Consider the following 9,950-nt stretch of genomic DNA (forward strand, 5'->3'; position numbering starts at 1 on the left):
CTACTTGACTTGAGGCTGCAGTAAGAATCTGCTCTCCTTGGAGCCCTGCACCCCAGGGGTGATGTCTCGCAATGATGACTTGTGTAAGTGCTCTCTGCATGGGTAACGCACTTTGTTACTGAAAGAAAATGGTTACTTTGAGTCTCTCAGATGAGTTCTTGCAGTGAGATTTCCATTGATTAGCTGCAGCATGTACAGTTCCATGGCAAATGATGTTGAGTTTGTGGGGTTTGTTTGAATAATCGGTTTGTACATACATGATAATTTACTTTTCTCATACCAACCATGGAGATATTTCTCCTAGAGTGCTTAACTTGTCATCTTGCATTTGGTTCAGCAACACCGTACCAGCTTATAGCTAGTTAGTGCTGCTTTATCCAAAAACACTGTACAATGTTCTGCTCTTGTGTACATACAGTATATAAACCATTAATTTAGAAAGTACCTTGCTTTTAAAGAAAACTGTATTTAATGTAAAAAAAAAACCCAACCTTTTAAAAAGGCAGGCACTAATATATTTCTTCCAGTCTTCAATTTAAATTTTTTGTTCATACAAAAATGTTATGACTTTTTCCTCTAAGAATATCTGTTCTTGGGAGTGGTGTTTGTCGCTTTAAATGGCAACACTTACTGTCATGTGTTGGATGTTAGAACTTCTACGTTTTCAGACTTTTTTTTTTATTGCCTCTGGCTGTTGATTAGTACAGTATAAGTGCGATTTCAAGATACCTTGAGATAGTATTTAATCCTAATTAAAATACATTTATCTGTAATGCTGTTGACTTTTTATTAATTTGGAAACCATGGAATTGCTGTGTATGGCTATTCAGCTAAGATAAGCTTGTCATTTTCCCTCTCATTTTAAAAAGTTCAGTATCATGCTAATACTGTGGTTTTAGCAGCCAAATCACTTGGGCCAGAGGCTCTGCACAATAATGTTACTAGCTCAGTGGAAGAGGCCGTCTGTCAATATGGAAGAGCCCAGCTTGAACAGCATAATCACTTTGTTTTTTGAAAGTGATCTTCTGTAGCAGAAAGGGTTGGATGTGGGCAGCCAAAAGTTACAAGCCATTTTCTGCCTAGGAGAAAGGTGCCTGCCTTTGCCCCTGCGGCTTGATGAACCCAGCCCCAAGGAGCAGTAGGGGCTGGCTGCATTGTCCTGAAGAGCCCTTGGCGCAAAGGCCAAGGGACAGGCACAACCATGCATGGTTTAGACTGAACAAGAAGAAAACCAAGAACCTAGAGGCAAAAAGGCAAGTTATGCTAAGGTTTCTGTTAGCCAGAATCACTTTTTACTGCTTCCCCACTACTACGAAGTAGCTTATCCTGGAGCTGAGGCCAGAAGAGGGTTTTGCACTAGTTTGATCTGTGGTCCAGGTCCCATTGGCCTAATCTGTTTGCATAGACAACGGCCTCTCAAGCTGGTGCTTCCAGATCCCATTGGGGGAGCAGAAGTCTCTTCAGTGAGAACAAAACAAGTGCTGTGCTGTTAGAAGCAAGATGCTGAGAAGTTTCACATGAAATGTGCAAGTGTGTTGAAAACCAGAGTAATTACACCAGCAAGCCTACCCCAACTCGACCTATTTTACCTGTCTCACACATGTATTAAATTCCTCTTTCTCCAGCTAACAGTGGAGGACTGTACTTCTCACAGCTCACTTAAGGCAACTCTCTTGAGGAAGAGAGTTATTGTAAAAGCTTTCTGAAATGAACTGAGTCACTGACAGTAAATCTAGGTGATGCAACATAAATGAGTTGACAAAGCTTGGTTCCAAAAATATAGATCCTTTGAGAAAAGGTAAATAATCAGAGGGACAAACCGTTGCTAGAAATGATGATGTTTTCAGAAGCACTGTCAACATGGCTGTTGCTTGTGCAGCCTCCTCTTCGAGGTGGTTGTGTGGGAGACACCAAGGCAAGGGTTTCCTTGACTGCTGTCCCAGAAGAATAAGCAGTGCAATTGAAACAACTCGCTAAGTGGCTGGTGTATGAAATTATCCTTGCCTGCCTTCTTTGCTCTCCTTCCTCACTCCTTGGCTTTCAGTACTTTCTGCCTCGTACTTGCTTTGTAATTCACAGATTAAATACTGATTTAGAGCAGCTGGGGGCAGAGTCCTACTGTAATGGGCAGGGTTATAAAAATCAGTTGTTTCTTGTCAAAGGGGGTCTAAGGGACAGTTTGGCCATTTAACCTCCTGTTTATGCAGTTACTTTAGAAGTTGTAAGAGTAGGCTGCGTAGACCTGTTAAGTACAAAGAAGCAAAGTAGCCATCCTTCACCCAAGTGCTAACCGCTTCTGCAGACTGGAGAGAGGGCAGTTGTTAGCATTACGAGCCTCACAGCAACGTGAAGGCTGCTCTCTGACAGCTCGGTGCTCTCTTCTTTCTAGCACCAGATCCTGTGGTTCCCTATCCTTTCCACACTCTGGTACATTTGCAGTCAAAAGACTGCAAGGGGAAGCTGCAAAGAGCCTGCTCAAGACCCCACTCAAGACCTATAATCCTTCCCAACCTCTTTGACTCATGTTCTCGGCCTCTGGGTTCAGGGCCTGCAGCTCCTGCCCTTCCTTGAGCTCCTCTGCCGCGTTTGGCTGCCTCATCTGCACACTACGGGGGCTGCGCCAGGGCCTTCTGTACACGTGGTGCTGCTCAGAGGTGCCAGCTAGAGCAAGAGCCCAGCTAAAATGCAGGGCTCCAGGATTCGTGGCAATTACAGTTTCTCTCTTGCAAGCTCTACTTCCCAGCTATTTCTGCTTTGATCTTGCCGGTTCCACCTTCCCCCAAAACAGTTCAAATTAATAAGCCCAGCTCCTGCTGTCAGTTCATTTGCAGATCGAGCTCAGTGGCAGGAGCTTTCAGCTTTCGCTGCCAGCCTGTCTGTGCTTTCACCCCTGTGAAAGCTGTACGGGGAGGCAGCGTAGGAAAGGGAAAGCTTTTGGAGTGGGGTCCCTGCTTTGCTCTGTGCTGGTGGGAAGAGATTTGTTTGAGAGATGTGCAAGTGCCTGTGGTAACAGTGGTCCCATGCTCTGCAGCAGCAGCTTGCTTGTGTTGGGCTCAGGTGTGCCAGCGGTGTTTGCACCAGCAGCTGGTTTGATAGGGGAGGTTACGAACATGAGTACGTGCTTTTGGGTCCATTGCTTAAAAAAATAAAACTTCTCACACCACAGCTACATCCAGCACCACGTACTGGAAAATGAAGCAAAGTGTGAAACAATATTGCAGATCTTTTGCAAATACTGCTCATCTAACACCTGCTAATTGCACATCAAAGGCCTTTCAAAGGTGTTTCATTGAAACAATGTCAGATTGGCTTAAAGAAGTGTATTAAACCACTGGGATTGGTATTGATACAGATATTGGAATCCAATGTAGATATTCCATATGCACAGTTATTGTTTGGTGTCCTAAAAATAAAAAACTTGCATGGAATGAGGAAAAACAAGGTGACATTTGTTCTCTATAACAAGTTCTCCTTGTGGCCTCTATTGTATTCATCTTGTACCATCTCCATTAGAAAGCTGGTGAGAAACCACCTCCTTTTAATTGGGCTCAAGACTGGCACACCTAACTGGTGGTCAGATTTGGGGAAGTAATCCCTTATTTCAGCCTACACTTATCTTAAGTTTAGTGTTTTCCTCAGTGTTGGACTCCAGGTTTCATAGCTTTTTGTTTTAAGGGAGCAGCTGCTCAGTGACAGTCAAATGCTCTTGCCTGATGTGGTGGCTGCTCTGTGCCGGGGCCCAGGAGGAGGTTTGGTGTTATCCCTTGCAGCGCAACTGAGCAAAAATACCCCTTGGCTGTGCTCTCCTGATGTAGTAGCTGCTCCGAATGAAAAAAAAAAGCCAATTCCCTTGACCCAGCCAGTTCACCGCTCCCCTTCACCAGGGTTATTTCAGCTCCAGTGCCACCCTGCCATGTGGGCTTGCAGCTCCTCTCCTGCCATGGCTGCGTCCCCGGTGCAACAGGGATGCACTGGGGAAGCATCACCAGGGTTGCTGGCATCTCATGTATCCAGGGAAGCTCAAACGCAGACTGTCCCCTGAGACTTGATGAACTGTGGGCAGGAGGCCTGCCGCTGCTCACCCAGCAGAGAAAACGCTCAGCTTTCTGCCACCATTTTGTTAGTAAAACGCCTGTACCGCCATTAGTCTACGGCACAGGACGCAGGGGACAGAGTTTAGGGGATTTGGGAAGAGGCTCTGCAGTGTGGACTGAGGCACAGCTCTGCCCACACAGCTTTGGGGAGCCCAGTGGAGCTCACCTCTTCTCCGAGGTTGGGCACAGACCTGTTCAGCTGCAGCTGCTCTTGAAACTGACTTAACCATGGCCTTCAAACCCTGCACCCCATGAGCAGTCAGCTGTGACCAAGGCTTACTTTCTAGACCTGCCTGGATAGACCTCATGCACCACCTCACTAGGGAAAAGTAACTCCCAAAGTGATCACAGATTAAAATTAGCACCTCCAGCACCCTGGCACGGCACAGAGACCATCCCCACAAATGCTCCCCTTCGGCCCGGTGCGTCCCTCAGTGGGGAGTGAGGACCCTCAAGCCTGCACCAACCTGAGGCGAGGTGAGCTGGGTGGCAGGAGGGACCTCTGAGGAAAAGCACCAGCCTTTCACAGGCACCCCACTGTCAGTGGGAGATAAAGCTGCACCGAACAAATCCACACAGGTTGCTCAACCCAGCTTGGTTATTTCCCCCTAGATGAGCAACGCTGTTTTCCCGGAGCCTGTCGACAATATTTTTCCTTGGCAGATCTCCCTCCGGGATGCTTGTGCCAAAACTAATTTTTTACAGGTAGTCTTTTGTAGCCAGCCTGCCAGTGCCGGAAAAAACAGGGGACTGGGGCAGCAAGCTCCTCTTCCCAGCAGACGGGACCCCACAAAGAGCCACTTTCTGCTCCCCCCGAAAACAGCCAGCCACCGGGGGATGGGCTGAGTTTCCCTCCCCAGCCTCCCTGGTCATGCTTGCAGCAACCACGAAGCAAAAGAAAACTGCAGGGAAGTGGGGAGCCGCCTGCACACCCAGCCCAGCCGGGGCCAATTGGCTCTGTGGGTGCCAGCCCAGCAAGCCACAGCCACGCCAGAACAGCCTGGTCTGGCCCCAGCTGCAGGAGGAGCCCCTTTCCAAGGGAAGGGCAAAGGCCAAAAACAATGAGGAAAAAAGAAAAAAAAAATAGCAGATGGCTGTTGCTATTGGTTTGCTAGATTTATGTGTTTTTGTGGGCTGGTGTGTAACTTGGAGCTGGGCTTGGGCCACAGGAGAGATGGAGCTTGCTTTCACCATGGTGCATGGCCTGGAGCTAAAGGGACGATGCCCAGTGATGCCACCTCCTTCCTAGTGCCCATGTGCCCTCAGCGCTCTTCAAGAGCCCCAGCACCACCATGCCCGCTCAGACTCAGTCAGACCAGCAGAGCAGCTGGTCTTTCCAGCCTGCTTTTAGATCATGTCAACACCACAATTTGGCTCCAGATGACAAGGTCAACTGTGTCTGGCTCCAGGGGCCAGGCTTCAGCCACCACCAACATTTCAAGATAAGTGCAAATGCAGCTCCAGAAAAAAAAAAAAAACACCCCACAACCCACTCTAAACCAGCTAGTAACCTGCCTGGCATGAAACTCCTCCAAAAGCAGCAGCAACAGCCACCACAGGCTCAGGACAGTCCTACCAGTACCCCCATACCCAGCACCAGTACCGCCCATATCCCTGCCTGCAGAAGCAGGGAGAGGGATTCTTCAGCCAGCAAGGCACAAAGCAGGTGCAGGATCCCGTCTTCCAGGCAGCAGCGGTCTTCGCAAAAGAAGCCCCATCGCCCTCATTTCTCATGGCCTTTCATACCATAACACTAGCTTGAGCTTAAAGTCAATTAAAATCACTATTCCGTTAGTTTTCTGTTACCATTAGGACAGTAGTGCATAGCTGCACATGGCTATAGGGATTCAGCTCAGGAGCAGGCAACCCGGGGAGGCAGGTGGTTGTACAGACTGTATGCCCTGAGGTCCACTCCATGAGTTTGCTGCCCATTTTCCTTGCTGGAAAGGGCTGGGAGGCAGCTGAGCTCTGCCTGGGATGCAGGCAGCACCTCGGCCCTTGTCATGGGATGGGATGGTGTGTCCCATGTGCTGATGTGTGTGCGTGCTCCTGCGCGTGTGCCAGGGACCCTCCAGTCAAGGGATCGCAGAGAGTGGCAGGGCGGTATGTTAAACGTGCTCCATTAATCACCGTGCCACTCACATGCATGCAGCAGCACCTAATGCCTGCGGCGCCAGGCACCCTGCACCTTCCCCACAGCCTGGGCGGGAGCACCAGGGGCATCAAGCTGCTCATGCCCTCGGCCGTACGTGGCTCTGGTATGGGCGCCCATCAGAAGACGTGCCAGATGCCAGCCTGAGCACAGCAGAGGCCCTTGGAGGAGCCTTCACCAGCGCGAGGCATCATCCCACAGCACAAATCCTGCTGCTCCCAGCATCTGGCCGCTCTGGCTCCGGAGCATCCCGTGGGCAGCGCGAGCCAGCACCCAGCACGCCTTGTCGAAGTGGCCATGGCGCTGCTGCTGTTTTACACCAGCAAAAAGGGAGGGGAGAGGAGAACCATACTGGGGCTGCAAGGAGCAGGCTGGGGCACGGCCAGAGTTGCCACTGTGATGTCCCTGACCAGAAACTTTTGGCAAGCTTGATTTCGCCCAGCAGTGCTGCTGGCATGCCAGGCCAGCTCTGGAGGAGGATTTGCATCCACCCAAACACCAGCGTTGTTCAGGGAGCAGCTGGGAGCGTACCATTAGATGGGGCTATAGTTAAAGAATTAGGATTTGTGAATTATATTTCCGACTCTGGGTGGGATTTGTCCAGGGACAGCAGGTAAGCACTGGCCATCCCTGCCTCTATCTCCCCATCCACTGCGGGGCAGGCGAAAGCTCGTGGGATGCGCAGGCACGGCAGGAGGGACAGGAGTCCCACAGAGCCTGTGGGAAGCTGTGAGTGGGACAAGTTACCAAATTACCTGTGTCCACTCCTGTTGTTGCAGAGTTTATCCGTCCTAATTCCCCTGCAATACCCTCTGTTTTTCCCTGGTGCGGTACACAGAGCATAGAAATGGGAAAGATCCCTGGCAAAGGCAAATGCTGGGTGGTCTTTTGCCCATGGGCTCCTTTTGGCTTACAGAAAGAGACAGCCACACCGATTTCTGGCCTAAACCAGGTAACTGTCAAAGCTTCAGGTACTGGCTAAATACATTAGAAAAAAAAAAAAATCCAGCTGAAGACTTTGAAGCTCCAAAATGATACCAAGTCGAGTGACTCCGGAGCCATCAGCATCTCCACTGCACTGATGGAGAGGATGAGACACGGAGCAGAGCTTGCCTAGGGTTCACCAAGCCACAGTGAGACCCTTTTGCTATGAGACCACCCCATTTCTGTTCACACAGAAGCTCGGGTGACTTCACAGTGCACAAAGCGGTGCTGGAGGCAAAGTCCCTTGCCCCAGCACCATTACCATCTCCGCTGCCACAGTATGGTAACTACTGGATTGTACACCATAAAACCAGACTGCTCCATGCCATCAGGCTGCCGCACTTTTCATAAATATTTTATTTTGTTCCCAAGCAGGTTCCCAGTGAATTGTAACATTTTGCCCACAAGGAAGGGGGCAGGTCACACCTGACAAACCACGCTGGTGCTGCAGCTTGGTGCCATGATCCTGGCTTCGTGGGACGGGACCGATGTACTAGCCTATCTTTTCCCAGCCCAGAGCTGCACTTACCTGATTGCCATCAAGGCAGGCACCGCCACCCCCGTCCTGCCTGCACAGACGCATTCTGCATCACAGAAACCCACTTTCTAGCACTGCAAATTACTGCCTAACAAGTTGTTTAGTTCCAGCCCTTTCCCAATCTGAGGACACAAGTGCCCAGCAATAGCTGCTGGCTTTCTGCTGCCACAACTGCTGCTTCTGGGCAAAAGAAAAATCAATTTCTTTCTTATATATTATATGTTATATGTTATATATTTGTCTTACCCACTCCGTCCTATCTTCTCCCCTCCGATCTCCGAGCTGGAGACACCAGCAGCAGCTGTTGTAAAGGCAATAGAGACAAGCGGCAAGCGCAATGCCTGGGCTCCAGGTCACAGGCAAGGGTGGCATCTGCAGGAGAAAAAATTAAGTCCCTGCCTTACCTTAAGCAACAAGAAAGAAATTTTCTTTAAAAGTTGCCTTACCTGCAAGGGAACTTGCTCTTACTCTGCTGAGGTGACTATTGAACAGTCTTGAGAAGCTGCTGCCCTCCCAGCTCATGGAAACAAACCTCACATTTCCCCAGGAATTTTGTGCTTAAAAAAATGCCAAGCCTAATACCGTATTGTTGAGGCCGAACCTTCGTTTCTTTTTACAGCAGAAGAAGGAACCCAGAAGCAGCATCAGCTTTAGCCAGGGTGATAGGAAGAGGGTCCCTCCTGGGGCATCTTCCCTTGGTGGGGGCAAGTAGAGACCTGGACAGGCACCCAGGATGCATGAGTCAACAGCCTGGAAAGTGCGTAGCGGTTTTAAAGGTTAATTTGAGACACTGAGGGATCCCAGTTTTCAAGGCTTTTTATTTTTTTTAGCTCACTAAAGCATAGTGCTTACCATGCAAGTCAGGTCAAGCAGGGCAGGCCACTGCCAAAACCAGGTCACCATGTGAAAATGTTGGCTATGGCTTTTTCTCTGTGGCTCCAGACTCGCCACATGTACCTGGGCATGTGGGGGTGTTTCTAGAGCATGAGCTAGTCCAGAAAGCTATTTTATTTCTTTTTAAAAATATAATTTACCATCTAATCCTAAACAAAGGAAACCAGAGGAAAAGCCACAATGCTGTCAGAAACCGACAGGATTTTGGCGGTGCTGGCAGCGTGCCGCCTCCCGCTATTTGTGGGAATAAAGCCATTTAGCCCTGTAGACAAAGGAGCCAGGCCCTCAGCCTGCACCCAAACCCACCCTGCACCCCAGGACATCTTGCAGGGCAAGGGCCACCCTGGTCTCTGGGAAGGACGGAGCAGCCTGGCCAAAAGCCACCACATTTCGCCGGGGGCAGCCACACTAGTGCCATGGTATCGCCCAGGCCAGCACCAGCTATTAGAAAACCAGCCCTTTCCACTTTTATAAAGTATAAATGACCAGATGTGGACCAAAACAAGGAGCACAGGGCTGCCTGAGCCAGCACCGCACACGCCTGGCTCGGGGGGGGGGCAAGCAGGAAAAGAAATAGGAAGCGGAGACAAAGAATTTCCGTAACATCCCCCAAAACCGCTTCCTGCGTGTGGGGAGCCAGGAAACATTTATGGGAGAGATGCCCAGCCTGGGCTGAGCAGGGCCAGGGCCCCAGACAGCCTCCAGGGATGCAGATTAAAGCAGGAGGAATAGATGGAAACTCACAGCCCACATCCAATCCCACCTGACGTGTCCAGAGCCCTGGATTTGGGGCTGGCAAATGCATATGTGCTACACCCTAGAAAAGAGTTGGACCAAGCTCTCCAGGACCCGTATCTACATCCCACCCCCAGCAACAAAACCCATCCCAACTGCCCGATGAAGAGTCAGCCACCGGCAACACCATCCATACCCTCTGAGCCCACAGGGACCCTCATTTCGACACCCCCGCTTTGCTCCAGGAGGAACACAGAGAGGTAGGTTACTTATGGGCTGAAAAACACCATGCACGGATAAATAACTCAGCCCAAGGGGCAGAAGGGCTGGACCCCCAGAAGATGCTTTTCAATTGCTTGTAGAAAGCCAGGAGGAGCTGTTGGCCACTCAGTGCGGTTCCCCACATCCGACTACACCAGGTGACATTTCGCGTGCCCCAAAAGCGCTCCTGACAGATGCACAGGTTTTGGACAAATCATAGCTAGTGTTTTTCTTGCTTCTATGGAAACTTTTGGATTTACTCGCACTATTAGGAAGCAGCACTTCCCAGCAC

Source organism: Chlamydotis macqueenii, chromosome 3, assembly GCF_036417535.1.
Source record: "Chlamydotis macqueenii isolate bChlMac1 chromosome 3, bChlMac1.mat, whole genome shotgun sequence".
NCBI classification, from domain to species: Eukaryota; Metazoa; Chordata; class Aves; order Otidiformes; family Otididae; genus Chlamydotis; species Chlamydotis macqueenii.